This window comes from Megalobrama amblycephala, linkage group LG14 (assembly GCF_018812025.1).
Source record: "Megalobrama amblycephala isolate DHTTF-2021 linkage group LG14, ASM1881202v1, whole genome shotgun sequence".
NCBI lineage: Eukaryota > Metazoa > Chordata > Actinopteri > Cypriniformes > Xenocyprididae > Megalobrama > Megalobrama amblycephala.
Genome location: NC_063057.1, coordinates 2,296,434 through 2,315,456, shown reverse-complemented (window position 1 = coordinate 2,315,456; position 19,023 = coordinate 2,296,434). Strand labels below are relative to the sequence as shown.

General features: G+C 35.8%; 1 long non-coding RNA gene across 3 annotated transcripts in view; it reads right to left on the bottom strand.

Annotated features, from left to right (window-relative positions):
• LOC125244345 overlaps positions 1-19,023 on the bottom strand; it is a 154,702-nt gene that overhangs the window by 52,368 nt on the left and 83,311 nt on the right. For all 3 annotated transcript variants that reach the window (XR_007179319.1, XR_007179320.1, XR_007179321.1), the window contains exon 6: positions 9,821-9,963. This is a non-coding gene — a long non-coding RNA (uncharacterized LOC125244345). The remainder of the gene's footprint in view (positions 1-9,820; positions 9,964-19,023) is intronic.

The window sequence follows — 19,023 nt, the reverse complement described above, 5'->3', positions numbered from 1 at the left end:
GCGCCAAAATGGTATTTATTGTTTGGATTTCATTATAAATTTGACAGAATTTAAAAGCTGAAAATGAGAATTGTTTGAAATCGAGAAATCGATCATTTTCGCCCAACCCTACTTTCCACCATGTTTGTATTTTTTTATATAAAATTCCTTTAACTAACAAAAGCCAGCTCGATCCGTAATGATGTCATGCTCCAGGAAGTGACATTATTTGAAGAGAAAACAGCATAAACATCAGTATTAGCAATGGAAATCTAGTCCAGTCCAAGAATTACTGAACTGACTACAGTTTCGAATTTGTACCTATAATCAAAGTCTATGTAAAGATCAGTCAGTTCAACAGCCATCTTGGAAACATCCCGAGGCACAAGGACAGCTCCGTCAACTTGAATAGGGACCTGTTTGTCAAGATTATGCTCAGATTAGCTCAAATGACTATTTTTGGGTGGATCCAGCTAATGTGGATTCAAAAGTAAACAAGTGATAAGCCTTTATGAAAACGCAGCTGTGGAAATACAACCGTCATATTAATGATTCAACTTCTCATTAATTTCTATACATGTAAACCATCTCAAGGGAATAGACTCAGCATCCTAAGAATATCCGTCAGGTTGTGGCTAGTTCATGCACAGTACATGAATAACCAGATGTTGTTACACCACAGAGATCAAAGAGAAGCTGAACAGAGAATGGGAAAAGGCCTTGATTAAAAGGACACCGGCAGAACTCCAGTTAATAGCATGAATTTAAATTACATTGTTACCAGAATCTGTCCATTTACAGTCTAATGTCTTCAGCGCAGAGAGTCAAATCAGGGATGTCCTTTGATTTACAGATGGATCTTTAAATGTGTGCTGGTCATGAATGGAGAAAACGCTAGTTTAATTTTTCTAGTTAATGCAAAATTAAAATCTACAAACCCAGGTTATGATTAAATGCAAAAAATGTAAAATTACTACATTCAAATGAAAAATGGTTCAATTCTGGGGCAAATTAGGAAGCCAAGAATGTTTTTCTTTCCCAAAAAGATAAAAATGTAAAATGAACGAGGGGTGACTCCGTGGCAAATGTGTTTTACACATCTGCGTGTAAGTCAGCTGATGCCGAACGTCTGGGCAGACTGAAGATAGTGTTTTCTGCAGGGAATGATGCTGGTTTATCGCCAGTCTGCTGCATAAAAACCATTTAAATGGCTGCTGATGGATGCCAATGTCTTGTGGTTATAAATAGCTCTAAGTGGTCATATGAACAGATAAACACTCTAGATGGTTTTTCCACAGTGAATTGAGATGTTAGCTCTATTTTAAATCCCAGCAAGCCATCTATACATTCTAAGTGAACATATATATATATATATATATATATATATAGTATGCTTTAGAGAAGAGGAAGAGTTGTTGTAGTAGAGTGTTGTTGTCATGCCGTCGTTTTAGCTTTGAGCAACCAAAGCGTGAGCTGTTAAAACTCCGCCCTCTTCTGGAAAGGGGGCGGGGAGCAGCAGCTCATTTGCATTTAAAGGGACACACACAAAAACTGCATGTTTTTGCTCACACCCAAATAGGGGCAAATTTGACAAGCTATAATAAATGATCTGAGCTGAAACTTCACAGACACATTCTGGTTACACCAGAGACTGCATCTCGTAAACAGGCCCCTTTTAAAGTGAATACAGGTAAATTGGGGCAATTTTTGCCATAGAGATGACTAGGAGGAAATATCCCAATTATCCTGCATTAACCGTATAGTTTGATCAGGACTATTTTTGTGTCAATCTGCAGATCTTAAATCTCATTTGTCTTCAAATATGCCATGCAAAGATGCACCACACCAAGTTTGACGTTACAGATCACGCAAAGCCATCATGCTGCTTTTATGAAACTTTAATGGTGCTTTAATGATGCTTTTTCATCATTTTGGGAGCTAGGCAGCACACGCTCCCATTGACCTTCACCGTAATGACAGCACTTTAATTTTTGGGTGAACTCTCCATTCTATCTGTGTATGTGTAAGCTTGCAAATTCAGGACAGAAACACGCAAAAAAGGGTGTTTAATTGTGCCAAATCAAGTCTAAATTACTCTCCAGATCGTAATGTTCTCTTTCCCACAGTATAATGTGCAGTGGTGGCCACCCAAATGCAATGGAGATTAAGAAAATGAGCGTGACCTAATCAAAATGGTGAACGGTAACAAGCTGTGCTTCTCTACAGTTATTCGACCTGCTAAACTGCACTCAATGACTAACTCTCATGGAAATGAAGAGGATTTATGTCTTGATTTTGGCAAGTTCCCTCATGCGGCAAGAGGTCTGATCAGACACAAATATTCCACAGTTTCACAAGAACGGGAAAAACCAAAACACACAGGCGGAAGAAGGTCAGCTCACAGAATCAAGGAGATGGATGGTGCATTTACGAGAAAAAAACCCCCTGCTCAGCCGGTGAAGGCTTGTCTCTTTCATCACACGATCAATTCTCCGTGACAAGGCCTATTGGATAGGCTGGGGTTTAAATAGAGTTGTTCAACTTTGAGACAACTTAGGGCACGAAAGGATTTCTTGGGAATTGCATAGCACATCTGAGCTCCAGGAGAATGTCAGGCTATGAGAAAGTGTCATTTCACCTTAGCGGACGGTAAATTAAGGCATTCGGCTCTTGTTCGAACCTTCAGAAGAATTAGCTAGACTTTAAACTATGAATACATTAAGTCAATATCAATAGCGCCACTAATAATAAATGACACCATAATGAGTCGCACGGACCCGGAGCGGGACCTTGGTAGAGGCTTTAGTCAAAGGGGAAATTGGCTTATGAAACGGAAAGACACACAGAAGGGAGTTTCAAGCAAGCAATGCCGGCCACTAGTTTGAGGCATTTCATTTTTCCATTTACATGAGGGTCATAATGGGTGCACGATTCTATTAGTCTTCCCTCAATTTAATTAGTCTGTGAGATGATGGCTTGTTTCCTGAAAGGATTTTGTTGTATGCTGGAATACTGATGAATCACACTTGTATGGGACAAACGAGTTTCTGAACTCCTCCACTGTAGTCTTGAGATTTCTTCCATCACAATATTCCTCATTTAAATAGTTCCCGCCCAAGGCATATGCTAAATAAAAGGGCGGGGCCTGGTTGACTAAGTTAGTAGAGTGTTGAAACTCACGGCTATGGTAAGGGGCGGGGCATTTCCCAAACACACTTAAAGTGTCTGACCAATCAGAACACACTGTTCCAGCAGACCAATCAGAGCACAGTGCTCTTTTCAGAAGGAGGGGCTTCATAGAGACAGGAACTAAACAGTGTTACTGACAGACTGGGAATAGAGGAGCTGCAACAATGGAGAAAATGGGGCAAATAATGTTTTTTAAACATTCAAGCATTCTAGTAGAGCCCACAAAAACAAAATCAAGACTTTGTAGTAATATAATATAGTATGGCCTCTTTAAGTAAATTAATGACGGATCTGCAGGAAATAAACATTTTTCGTGTTGAAATGAGTGCACGTAGTTGTAAAAGAAAAATGCTTATAATATGTCATCAAAATGCTGCTAACACCTCTTTTTCAACATTCTCTTTACAATCCAATCAATTCCTAATCGATAAGTTTTTCCATTGCATATCCTGTTTTTCACTCACAAATACATCACATTACGCAAATAAAAAAGGGTTGCGAATGGCCTGGTACCCCAGTGACGGTGGATGTGTATTTCCCGACATCAGACCTTGAAAGGCAGAGAATCATCCTTCAGATGAGTGAAAAACAACAGTAGAGCATCAAAAGCCATGATCTCCGACGAATCCTTGAGAGACAAACACCTCCTGTCACTTCCCATTACGAATGACATGCATTGTGCTTGCAACATCCGTCAGGCTGCAATAAACCCAAACGCTACCATCTCTTATTTAAGAGGATGACGAATGGTATTGGGATGGAAGACGTTAGAAATCTTTGCTGCGAAGCCATTTTGAGTGGTAGTGATACATTAAACTATTATGTTTTTTTAAATTTGACATGAAACTGAAATTGCAATCCATTCATTACGCTTCTTTAATGTGATATATTTCCAAATGAAACTTTTATCCATCAGGAATTGATTGGATGATGAAAAATGGCTCTTACGTACCAGAACGGAGCCTGAATTTGAGTTTGCCGTGTATTGCGAAGCATGCGACCCTCTTGAAATGCCACCTGCATGCATTTTTGAGGACGCTTCTTGACCTGGACGTGACCAGAAACCTGTACGAGGTCAGTTTTGATTTAACATTGATTTAAAGTCTTGCATACGGTTACATTTTCAATATGAGAAATGAGAATGTGCTTCTTTCAAGATGCATCACATTAGGTTTATTAGTTTATGTTAAAACTGTGTAATTCAAATAGATGAAAATGTAATATGCAATTCAAATACATAAATCTTAAATTTAGTGCAAAACATTTACAAACCCTTTTAGTGTTTGCCAACAGGAATCTAAATAGCAGTGTGAAGCAGGGCTGTTGCAGGATAAGCACACACTCTCGGCCTGTCATGCGCAGTGTAAACAGGCGACAGGCGAACTTGGCAAAATTTGCGTGTTAGCACATATCTGTTTGTCCCGTCATGCTGCTGGAGTGAATTGGCGCTCGTAATTGGTTCCCGGAGTGCATTGTGGAAGGCCGCAACTTTGGCACAAGCCTGGGTAAATAAAAGCATCATTATGTGCAACCAGCGGGCCGTTATTTAGGTGCCATAAATACTGCAACTAGAAGTGCCATTAGGGCACACAATTACACAGCGGATTATCAACAGTTCACTTTGGCCATCAGGGCAGCTGCTTTGCCTGTTGGCCAATAGATCTGCTTTTTTGCCAGATGTTCAGACAAGCCTGATTGATTTTGATGACAGGTTAAGAACACAAGGGCATCATCACAATTTGCATACTACTGGTAAAGAATGCACAAACGGGTTTAGTGTGTGAAATTAGTACACCACTTAGCCATATTATATATATATATATATATATATATATATATATATATATATATATGCCTTTATCCATGCATTTTAGGGTAATATTGCCCATAATCCCTTGTGCTAGATAAAGTTGGAGAAGTTGTCGCATACTACTCTTACTATTCCTGCCATAGAAAGACATGGTAAAAGTAGTAAGAGTAGTATGCTAGTATGCAATTCTTGAGCATATGTGCTGGGAATTGAATACTAGGCTAATACCTAATGCAAAGTGTACACTTTCTACTACAGGTATGTAAAAAGACAGTATGTGAAACAGTATGCATTTTGCAAGAAAAACATGTCAGACTGTAGTATGCTACATTTCTGTAATCGTTATGATAAAAATAAAGAATTTTGTAAAAGCATACTACTTTTAACTGACAGAAATAGTAGGAGTAGTATGCTAGTATGCTTTTCCAAATTGAGCAGATGTTAAAAATCGTGGCTAATATTACTTCCAGTGCATTGGTCACATAGGAAGTGGAAGGTCAAGTTGAGTGCATTGCATTATGGGATACAGTATTCCACCGTGCATCCTAGGTGTGCACTGAGCATGCTTAAGGTAGTATGCAATTAAGGCATTGCATGCATACTGGCCACAATGTACATACTGAATACTGCAATGCATGCATCTTGCTGCATCTGAAATCGAATACTTCCCTACTATATAGTAGGCGAAAAACAGTACGCCATAAGAGTTGTATGTCCAAATAAATAGTATTCTGAAAAAGTACAAGAAGTACCTGGATGACCTACAACTTCCGTCAAGATTCTGAAGCATCCCATGAGGCCACGGGAGAGGATTTATGAATGGAAGCGAAGCAACGCAATGATGCTGGTAGGTCACATGACAGTAACAACATGGTGGATATAGTATGTCCAAATTTTATTCATAGTACCCACATTCATACTATATAGAACATACTTTTTTAACGGTCGAAAAGTAAATTCAAATACGCGATTTTGGATGCAGCGATAGTATGTAGTGTAGTATGAGTAGTATGCTATTCCAAACATGGCCTAAGACTGGTCTTTCGAATCAAACATTATTGCTGTGTCCCAATTCGCATACTATCCGTCCTAAATAGTATTCGAAATTAGAATTAAAATCGTAGTATGTTGACATGAGTATTCCAAAGATACCCGGATGGTCTACTTTTTCCAGTTAGAATCCGAAGTGCAGATCCGTGCACACTCTAACGGCTAATATTGCCCATAACACATTGCGCTGTGAACGAGGATTCGAATAGAACTACAAATACGAATAAAAAGCGTTAAAAAACTACAAACATGATGGATGTGCGAGTCTGACGGTTAAGCAGAGCGGTTAAGATAAAGGGGTTTGAGTGATTAATAATCAGTATCTAATCTGACGAAAAGATATTTATTAAATGTTATCCACATTATATTTCATCTGCAAAAGCATTGTGAACTTTTATAACAATGTGTTTGGTCATTAACTTTTAAATGCATCATTATGCAAAGATGAGGAGCGTTCTCCACACGAAAGACCCATGACTGGCAGATCAACGTGCGTCGACATTTCTCTCTGAAACGGCAGGAAATTAAATTTAATTGAATGTGGAGGATTTTAACTGTAACAAGATGATTGACAGGGCAGTTTAAACAGTTACAGGTTGCATAACTAAGCGACAGAACGTCCGTTAAAGACGCAATTATGACGAAGTAGTATGTCCCAAAGCTTGCATACTCTTCTGCTACACACTCAAAAGTATGTACTTTTTCTTCACGAAAACAGTACATACTTTTAGGGTGTAGTATAAGTAGGTGAATTGGGATGAAGCATATGTTATTAAGCAGCATATGCAATTTTATTAAGGCCGTACTATCTTCAATAGTACTTTCCCATCACCAGTGAAGTAAACACTGTTAGTGTGCGGTACAAGTCTGTGAATTGGAATGCAGCCGAGGTGTAACACAATAAGTCTGTTAAGTAGAAAGCTAGCTTATATTTCCTTTTCCACATTGCACATGAGAATACTCGACATGAGAATATTTCCAGTCCCATTCAGTTTCACTCTGTTTTGTGAATATCTTTCTTTTGTCCTGTCGCAAACCATTATAACTTGTTTGACTGTAAATACAAGCACCTCGAAGCAATTACCCGTCAATACATACACACAAATGAGGAAGACAGTAATAAGTTGATGCTCCAATACAAACTTGGAAGCAAACGGACTCCTCCTCTCCTTAAAGCAAACCAAAGCCAGCAAATTATGGAAATCAGCTGCCTGAATTTACTTGACTGACACGGTTTGTTTACCTTCACAGATTAAAGGCCGGCAATCTTTTGAAGCAGCGATGTATATGGAAATCATAGCTGTGTTGTGTGAGGTGTGACTTGCATCCGAAATGACAAACATGTAGGACAACTGAGCATAATTTGGTCACATCTGGATAACGGTGCTTTTGTTGTTTCTTTTTGTGCATCTATTGACTTATTCAGCACAAATATTGCATCAACTTTGCATTAAGATTAGTTCACCAAAAAATGAAAAAATGAAAATTCTGTCATCATTTACTCGCCCTCATTCCAAACCTGTAAGACTTTTGTTCATCTTTGAAACACAACTGAAGATATTTTTTAATGAAATCTGAGAGATTTCTGTCATTGACAGCTATGCAACTATCATTTTGATGCTTCAAAAAGCTTATAAAGAGATCGTAAAACGAATCCATATGAATTGAGTGGTTTAGTCCAAATTTTCTGAAGAGACTCGACCGCTTTATATAATGAACATATTTAATTTAGGCTTTTATTTACATATAAACATTCATCAACTCACACATCAGAAATGGTAAACGGAAGCATGTTTGCTAGACGTGTGAGAACCAATGAGGTTCATTCTCGTATTGCGCTGCACATTTGATTGATAGCTGTGATGCTGCAAGAACCGATGAGGTTCATTCTCATGATACGCTGCACGTTTAAGCTTCTGCAAGAACCAACGTAAATGAGGCTTTACACATTTGGAACTTATGGAAGAGGATTAGGGCCAAGCAATAATAAAAAAATAAAACCATCTCGAGATTAAAGTTGTTAAATTTCGAGAAAAAACTCGTTAAATTTCGAGAAAAAAGTCGAGATAAAATGTTGAGAACAAATTCATTAAATTATGAGAAAAAAGTCGTTACATTTCGAGAAAAAAGTCGAGATAAAATGTTGAGAATAAAGTCATTAAATTACGAGAAAAAAATTGTTAAATTACGAGAACAAATTTGTTAAATTATGAGAAAAATGTTGTTACATTTCGAGAAAAAGTCGAGATAAAATGTTGAGAATAAAGTCATTAAATTAACTAATTTATTCTCATAATTTAACTAATTTGTTCTTGTAATTTAACGACTTTTTTCTCGTAATTTAATGACTTTTTTCTCGTAATTTAATGAGTTCATTCTCAACATTTTATCTCGACTTTTTTCTCAAAATTTAACAACATTTTTCTCATAATTTACCGAATTTGTTCTCGTAATTTAACGACTTTTTTCTCGTAATTTAACGACTTTTTTCTCGTAATTTAATGACTTTATTCTCAACATTTTATCTCGACTTTTTTCTCGAAATTTAACAACATTTTTCTCATAATTTAACGAATTTGTTCTCGTAATTTAACGACTTTTTTCTCGTAATTTAATGACTTTTTTCTCGTAATTTAATGAGTTTATTCTCGTAATTTAATGACTTTATTCTCAACATTTTATCTCGACTTTTTTCTCGAAATTTAACAACATTTTTCTCATAATTTAACAAATTTGTTCTCGTAATTTAACGACTTTTTTCTCGTAATTTAATTACTTTTTTCTCGTAATTTAATGAGTTTATTCTCGTAATTTAATGACTTTATTCTCAACATTTTATCTCAACTTTTTTCTCAAAATGTAATGACATTTTTCTCATAATTTAACGAATTTGTTCTCGTAATTTAACGACTTTTTTCTCGTAATTTAATGACTTTATTCTCAACATTTTATCTCGACTTTTTTCTCGAAATTTAACAAAATTTTTCTCATAATTTAACGAATTTGTTCTCGTAATTTAACGGCTTTTTTCTCGTAATTTAATGACTTTATTCTCAACATTTTATCTCGACCTTTTCCTCAAAATTTAACGAGTTTTTTCTTGTAATTTAACGAGTTTATTCTCAACATTTTATCTCGACCTTTTCCTCAAAATTTAACGAGTTTTTTCTTGTAATTTAACGAGTTTATTCTCAACATTTTATCTCGACCTTTTCCTCAAAATTTAACAAGTTTTTTCTTGTAATTTAACGAGTTTATTCTCAACATTTTATCTCGACCTTTTCCTCAAAATTTAACAAGTTTTTTCTTGTAATTTAACGAGTTTATTCTCAACATTTTATCTCGACCTTTTCCTCAAAATTTAACAAGTTTTTTCTTGTAATTTAACGAGTTTATTCTCAACATTTTATCTCGACCTTTTCCTCAAAATTTAACAAGTTTTTTCTTGTAATTTAACGAGTTTATTCTCAACATTTTATCTCGATCTTTTTCTTGAAATTTAACGAGTTTTTTCTCGTAATTTAATGAGTTTATTCTCAACATTTTATTTCGACTTTTTTCTCGAAATTTAACAACTTTAATATCGAGATGGTTTTATTTTTTTATTATTGCTTGGCCCTAATCCTCTTTCGTAGGAACTTGCTCAACAAACAATGAATAAACAAAAAGGATTGTTTCTGAACTCAACCCACATTGCTATTCAGTGTGTGAATAAAAGTGAGGGAGCAAAAGGCAGGTGAGAGTCTGAAGTCTGATGTCTGTCTGCTGTACAGTGAGGCATGCATGAATTACCGCGTCCAGCATCAATCACGTACACCCCGCAATGATCTGAAGACAGCAGAGTTTGGGCGCGGGTGCGAGAACATGCTGTGGCAGATGTCGGTGAGACGCTGCTCGATGTGTCACCTGGGAAAATCTGTCATTACCTCATCACCCTATACAAAGACAGAGATGGGTAAACAAACACAATGTATCAGTAGCACAAAAAAGTATAGCATTACTATAATAAGGTATGGCAACGTATAGAAACACCATGCATACTAATAAAACCATGGTATTTACATAATATACTTCAAAGGTGAAAATATGAAAGTACCATGGTATATGTAAAACAAATTGGTATTACAACTGTCATTTCTGGTTCCTCAGACTTTCACACCCATGTAGTCAGTTGTGTAAAGATAGACTTGATAGACTGGGCTTGTAAAATGGTATATATGTAGTCAGAAGTCCTGGAGGCATTAAGGTGTGTCTACCTGTCACAAAACTCCCAAACTGACAGGGAGTTGTCCTTCATTCCTTTAAAATGTGATTTTAAACACTTAAGTTTATGAATGTCAATGTAACATAGCTAAGTTACTTTAAGTTAACAGATTAAAATGGCACTAACACGGTACTCAAAAGTCAAACATGCACCATGTCACTGAATCATTTATATCCATGTATTTACATGCTACTCTAAGGTAAGCTACATGTCCAAAAAACATGGCAAGTAATGTTGATACATTTTGTACTTTTTGCTTCAAGTGCAATTGCGACTTTATATCTCGCAATTCTGACTATATAACTCACAAATGCGACTTTATATCAGTGTGTTCTGATACTATTTTTGTCTGAAAATATCTTTACCTGCAGAGTCGCTCACAAGCTTGAGCTTAATAAAAAGCTTCATCGTCTCTGGCAACTGATAAGAGGACATGTTTTCTGTGAAAGTACTGCGTTTTACTTGGCGATAACCAGCTCCAAACGATTCAGTGTGTGAGTGAATGAATCATGAAAGGATTCTGATAATGCATTTCATTGACCAATTCATTGACCAGAACTGACTCAAAACTGAAATTGATTCAGACTGAATTGCGAGAACCGACTGTTCACCGACTTCATTGATGATTCATTGAAAAGGCTTAAGCTAATCCTAGACTAAAATGCATGTTTGAGCTGTTTTAACTGAAAGAAACGTATATAAAATATGTCAGTGCCATTGTTTTGTCTCAAGATGCATACCAGTAATGTTTCTAGTGAAAGTTTATAAAAGCTTCTTAATTGCTGAATTGAACAAAGACCTAATCCTGGTTTAGGATAAGCCCTGTCTGTGAAACTGGGCCAAAATCCCACAATTCTGACTTCATAACTCGCATTTGCGACTTTATGTCATGCAATTCTGACTTTATGAAGTGCAATTGCGACTTTATAGCATGCAATTCTGACTTTATATCACAATTGCGACTTTATATCATGCAATTCTGACTTTATATCACAATTCTGACTTTAAAACTCGCAATTCTGACTTTATAACTCACAATTCTGACTTTAAAACTCGCAATTCTGACTTTATAACTCACAATTCTGACTTTATAACTCGCAATTCTGACTTTAAAACTCGCAATTCTGACTTTATAACTCGCAATTCTGACTTTATAACTCGCAATTCTGACTTTAAAACTCGCAATTCTGACTTTATAACTCGCAATTCCGACTTTAGAACTTGCAATTTCGACTTTAGAACTTGCAATTCCGACTTTATAAGTCGCAGTTCTGACTTTATAACTCGCAATTCCGACTTTAGAACTCGCAATTTCGACTTTAGAACTTGCAATTCCGACTTTATAACTCGCAATTCTGACTTTATAAGTCGCAGTTCTGACTTTAAAACTCGCAATTCTGACTTTATAACTCGCAATTCTGACTTTATAACTCGCAATTCTGATTTTAAAACTCACAATTCTGACTTTATAACTCGCAATTCTGACTTTATAACTCGCAATTCTGACTTTATAACTCGCAATTCTGACTTTAAAACTCGCAATTCTGACTTTATAACTCGCAATTCTGATTTTATAACTCGCAATTCTGACTTTATAACTCGCAATTCTGACTTTATAACTCGCAATTCTGACTTTATAACTCGCAATTCTGACTTTATAACTCGCAATTCTGACTTTAAAACTCGCAATTCTGACTTTAAAACTCGCAATTCTGACTTTAGAACTCGCAATTCCGACTTCAGAACTCGCAATTTCGACTTTAGAACTTGCAATTCCGACTTTATAAGTCGCAGTTCTGACTTTATAACTTGCAATTGCGACTTTATAACTCGCAATTCTGACTTTATAAGTCGCAGTTCTGACTTTAAAACTCGCAATTCTGACTTTATAACTCGCAATTCTGACTTTAGAACTTGCAATTCCGACTTTATAACTCGCAATTCTGACTTTATAACTCGCAATTGCGACTTTATAACTCGCAATTCTGACTTTATAAGTCGCAATTCTGACTTTATAACTCGCAATTCTGATTTTAAAACTCGCAATTCTGACTTTATAACTCGCAATTCTGACTTTATAACTCGCAATTCTGACTTTATAACTCGCAATTCTGATTTTATAACTCGCAATTCTGACTTTATAACTCGCAATTCCGACTTTAAAACTCGCAATTCTGACTTTATAACTCGCAATTCTGACTTTATAACTCGCAATTCTGACTTTATAACTCGCAATTCTGACTTTAGAACTTGCAATTCCGACTTTATAACTCGCAATTCTGACTTTATAAGTCGCAGTTCTGACTTTAAAACTCGCAATTCTGACTTTATAACTCGCAATTCTGACTTTATAACTCGCAATTCTGATTTTAAAACTCGCAATTCTGACTTTATAACTCGCAATTCTGACTTTATAACTCGCAATTCTGACTTTATAACTCGCAATTCTGACTTTAAAACTCGCAATTCTGACTTTATAACTCGCAATTCTGATTTTATAACTCGCAATTCTGACTTTATAACTCGCAATTCTGACTTTAAAACTCGCAATTCTGACTTTATAACTCGCAATTCTGACTTTATAACTCGCAATTCTGACTTTATAACTCGCAATTCTGACTTTAAAACTCGCAATTCTGACTTTATAACTCGCAATTCTGACTTTATAACTCGCAATTCTGACTTTAAAACTCGCAATTCTGACTTTAAAACTCGCAATTCTGACTTTATAACTCGCAATTCCGACTTTAGAACTTGCAATTTCGACTTTAGAACTTGCAATTCCGACTTTATAAGTCGCAGTTCTGACTTTATAACTCGCAATTGCGACTTTATAACTCGCAATTCTGACTTTATAAGTCGCAGTTCTGACTTTAAAACTCGCAATTCTGACTTTATAACTCGCAATTCTGACTTTATAACTCGCAATTCTGACTTTATAAGTCGCAATTCTGACTTTAAAACTCGCAATTCTGACTTTATAACTCGCAATTCTGATTTTATAACTCGCAATTCTGACTTTATAACTCGCAATTCTGACTTTAAAACTCGCAATTCTGACTTTATAACTCGCAATTCTGACTTTAAAACTCGCAATTCTGACTTTATAACTCGCAATTCTGACTTTATAACTCGCAATTTCGACTTTAGAACTTGCAATTCCGACTTTATAAGTCGCAGTTCTGACTTTATAACTCGCAATTGCGACTTTATAACTCGCAATTCTGACTTTATAAGTCGCAATTCTGACTTTATAACTCGCAATTCTGATTTTAAAACTCGCAATTCTGACTTTATAACTCGCAATTCTGACTTTATAACTCGCAATTCTGACTTTAAAACTCGCAATTCTGACTTTATAACTCGCAATTCTGATTTTATAACTCGCAATTCTGACTTTATAACTCGCAATTCCGACTTTAAAACTCGCAATTCTGACTTTATAACTCGCAATTCTGACTTTATAACTCGCAATTCTGACTTTATAACTCGCAATTCCGACTTTAGAACTCGCAATTCCGACTTTATAACTCGCAATTCCGACTTTATAAGTCGCAGTTCTGACTTTTTAACTCGCAATTCTGACTTTATAACTCGCAATTCTGACTTTATAACTCGCAATTCTGACTTTATAAGTTGCAATTGCGACTTTATAACTCGCAATTCTGACTTTAGAACTCGCAATTCTGACTTTTTAACTCGCAATTCTGATTTTATAACTCGCAATTCCGACTTTATAACTCGCAATTCCGACTTTATAACTCGCAGTTCTGACTTTTTAACTCGCAATTCTGACTTTATAACTCGCAATTCTGACTTTATAACTCGCAATTCTGACTTTATAAGTTGCAATTGCGACTTTATAACTCGCAATTCTGACTTTATAAGCCGCAATTCTGACTTTATAACTCGCAATTCTGACTTTATAACTAGCATTGTGAGATAAATTTCTTTCAATTATTTATTTTTCTTTTTTTAAATTCCATGGTGGAAACAAGCTTCCATACTTGTCAGAGTAGGATTAATCAATAAATATTTACTAGTTTGTTTGACACCCACCAAGAGATGGCGCTCTAGAGCATTGACACTGATCGCATTAGATAACAGACAATATTAAATCAAGGGGAATCAGCAAATAAATGCTGCTAAATACTCAGAGATGGTTTCACTTTTCACATGAGCCATTCACTGTTTGAATGATTTCAATCAACTGTTTTATTTTAAGCATAATTGCTTGGTTTGATATTTTGGGATGCATTGTCTAATGCATTGACATTCATACAATTTTAATTGTGTCTTAAGTGTCCAGATAATTTTTTGGGGCCACATGGGGACAGTATATTTGGGTATTTCATATATTTTACACTCAGCCATAAACTGAAAGTGTAAAACTCAACCTGACGTAAAGTTCAAGTCATTTGCTCCTCCCTGAAGTTTGAGAGGTGCCAAATCTTGTAGTAAAACTGAAAACCTGGAACCCTGCCGGCAAACCAACGCTGACAAAGCAGTTTGTTTTAGCACCATAAAACTCACTCTCTTCCGTGATGTTAGATGTACATTGAGCATGATGATTTACACACCTGGCTGAAGATTCACCTGAGCCTTTGTCTCGATGAGTAAAGTTATGTCACAGTTCCAGAATTCCCGGACTTCATTTCCCATAATCCTCTCTGGTCATCACCTGCACTCACTTCCTCAATCAGTAATCACCACACTCAGCTGCAGCACATTATCTGGACTATTTAAGCTAGTCACATCCTCACACACATTGTGAGGTCTTGTATACTCTGGTTATGTTTTTGAGCGCTTCTTATTGTTATTTTCTGCCTGTTATTTACCCTGTCTGTTCCCCGTCTATGATTCCCTGCTGCCTGCCTTTGGACTGTGTATTGTTTATTGGACTTACGATTGTTATCTGCCAGCCCTGACCTATTGCCTGTACCTCGACTACGATTCTGCCTACTCTCTGCCATACCTGTTTGCTGTTGTTCCACCATTGCCTGTTTGATGACAAACTCAGTCTAATAAAGCTTGCACATGGATCTCACCTCGTGTCCCGCCTCGTTACAGGTTACATGTAAAGACCTTCATATGTCAGACCCAGGGTGCATTTATGAATAACACATAAGAAAAATCTTAGAACAATAACAGAACAACCTCTGATCTTAATCAAAAGACAATACAAGCAGCATATAGATGATTTTCAGCTACTTTCATATCATATTCACAGTTTCAGTAAAAGCAGTCTAAAAGTATGTTCAGTGGGATTCAACATCAATTCCTGCAGTTTAGGCCATGATTAGAATTCATCAGCATTGGGAAAAACAGTCCATAAATGTTTCTTCTTATTAAGCAAGATTAGTATTCTCTAGATATACACTCAAAAGATCAATACGTGCACAAAGAAGTTAGATATTCACAAATATTACAAAAACAAATATCAGTCAAATGCATGTTTTAATCACAGTTTTGAATAAAATCTTTCAGTCTGGCATGAGTTAATGGGCAGGAACTAGTGTCGCTATAGGGAATATTTTACAACTGATAGCGGAGAATCGCTCTGTGATTCTGTTCTGCTCACATGTCTGGGCCAAACCCTACGGGCGAGAACAGAAAAACCCACTTCAGAACATTTATGGGAACAAACGAGGTGACGTCGCTGTCAAAAACCAGCAAATCCCATTAAATGTGATTTGTTTTTGTGGGTAAAGAGAGCTAGAGGGAAGGAACTGATAGAGTAAGAAAAAATGAAATCGATTCAGTGCTGTTTAAACATTCGTTGTTTCATTAAATTAGCATGGCTAAAGGGTTTACTAGAAAATACATAAAATCAGACACCCAGCTTGAAACCGGATGTTTATGAGAATTCAGACTCATTCACCAAGCATAATATATCCATATGTTTCATATTGTGACATCTTGAGCTGTTGTCATGTATGGAGCCCCGCACATAACATGCATGAAAAAATTTAATTGTGCGCACAATTTACTAATTCGTTCCCTCAATTTGTTAATTCATGCGCACGACTTACAATTTCATTCCCTTGATTTGCTAATTCGTGTGCACGATTTACTATTTTGTTCCGTCTATTTGCTAATTCGTGTGCACAACTTGCTATTCCATTCCCTCCATTTGCTAAATTGTGCTCACAATTTACCATTTCATTCTCTCAATTTGCTAAATTGTGCTCAAAATTTACTATTTCATTCTCTCGATTTGCTAAATTGTGCTCAAAATTTACCATTTCATTCTCTCGATTTGCTAAATTGTGCTCAAAATTTACCATTTCATTCTCTCGATTTGCTAAATTGTGCTCAAAATTTACCATTTCATTCTCTCGATTTGCTAAATTGTGCTCAAAATTTACCATTTCATTCCCTCGATTTGCTAAATTGTGCTCAAAATTAACCATTTCATTCTCTCGATTTGCTAAATTGTGCTCAAAATTTACCATTTCATTCTCTCGATTTGCTAAATTGTGCTCAAAATTTACTATTTAATTCCCTCGATTTGCTAAATTGTGCTCACAATTTACTATTTCATTCCCTCGATTTGCTAAATTGTGCTCACAATTTACTATTTCATTCCCTTGATTTGCTAAGTTGTTCCGTCGATTTGCTAATTCCTGTGCACAACTTGCTATTTCATTCCCTCGATTTGCTAAATTGTGCTCACAATTTACTATTTCACTCTCTCGATTTGCTAAATTGTGCTCACAATTTACTATTTCATTCCCTCGATTTGCTAAATTGTGCTCACAATTTACTATTTCATTCCCTTGATTTGCTAAGTTGTTCCGTCGATTTGCTAATTCCTGTGCACAACTTGCTATTTCATTCCCTCGATTTGCTAAATTGTGCTCACAATTTACTATTTCATTCTCTCGATTTGCTAAATTGTGCTCAAAATTTACTATTTCATTCCCTTGATTTGCTAATTCATGTGCACGATTTACTATTTTGTTCCCTCGATTTGCTAAGTTGTTCCGTCGATTTGCTAATTCGTGTGCACAACTTGCTATTTCATTTCCTCGATTTGCTAAATTGTGCTCACAATTTACTATTTCATTCCCTCGATTTGCTAAATTGTGCTCAAAATTTACTATTTCATTCTCTCAATTTGCTAAATCGTGTGCATGACTTACTATTTCATTCCCTCGATTTGCTAAATTGTGCTCAAAATTTACTATTTCATTCTCTCAATTTGCTAAATCGTGTGCATGACTTACTATTTCATTCCCTCGATTTGCTAAATTGTGCTCACAATTTACTATTTCATTCCCTCGATTTGCTAAATTGTGCTCACAATTTACTATTTCATTCTCTCGATTTGCTAAATTGTGCTCACAATTTACCATTTCATTCTCTCGATTTGCTAAATTGTGCTCAAAATGTACTATTTCATTCTCTCAATTTGCTAAATCGTGTGCATGACTTACTATTTCATTCCCTCGATTTGCTAAATTGTGCTCACAATTTACTATTTCATTCTCTCGATTTGCTAAATTGTGCTCACAATTTACCATTTCATTCTCTCGATTTGCTAAATTGTGCTCAAAATGTACTATTTCATTCTCTCAATTTGCTAAATCGTGTGCATGACTTACTATTTCATTCCCTCGATTTGCTAAATTGTGCTCAAAATTTACTATTTCATTCCCTCGATTTGCTAAATTGTGCTCACAATTTACTATTTCATTCCCTTGATTCGCTAATTCGTGTGCACGATTTAATAATTTGTTCCCTCCATTTGCTAAATCGTGTGCACGATTTAGCCTACTATTTTTTTCCTTTATGTCATTTGCAGGGCTCCATAGTCATGATCATGTCCTGTTTAGTTTCATTTTCTGTCATTATTTTGGCTGAGTTCTAGTTCACTGTTTGTTGCTATAGTTTCTAATTACTCTCTCACCTGTTCCTTGTTCTGTTGATTGTCTTCTCAGAGTATTTAAGCTCTCGGTTCTTCGTTCGTCATCTTAAAGTTGTGCGTTTTAGTTCACAATGTTTATTAAAGTATCTTTATCTCTGTAATTATAATTTTATAATTGTATTATAATGATAATACATATATTTAAATGAATTAATATTTACTATATTTTTATTTCAACTATTTATTTTTTACATCAGATGTGATGCCAAAGCTCTAAATCCATTGTAATGGTGCACCAGGCTGTCAAAGGTTTCATGTGCAATGAGAAAATTAGCCAAAAGGTCAAAATAAATGAGGAAAAGCGTTACAATATCCACAGTCACAGATAATCCTATCCGGATGGGATCCGATTTCTCATGGGACCCCTGAGTTATAGCTGGAAAACAGCGTTTGCATCTGCAAAACACAACCTAACCTCCTCAGGGAAAATTTGTCCTGTCATAATAGGGCTTTTTATTAATTTTATTGAGACTTAAGCTGGTCAAATATAAGCTCGGTTTGTGAGACCTAAAACTTGGAAGGGACAAAAATCTCCATTTAATCTCATTATTAAAACAACTGAGATATAAAACATCTTTGCGATTTTACTATCCTATACACTCCTATAGAAGGTGTTTTTGTAGTGATGCTAAAAGAGAACCATTTTTGGTTCCCCAAAGAACTTTCAATGATCAATTCTTAAAAGAACCATTTTTTCATAGTTTGAAGATCCTTTTAATAATCAAAGAACCTTTTTCCACTGTAAAGAACATTTAGTGGAATGGAAAGATTCCATGGATGTTAAAGGTTCTTAATGAAACC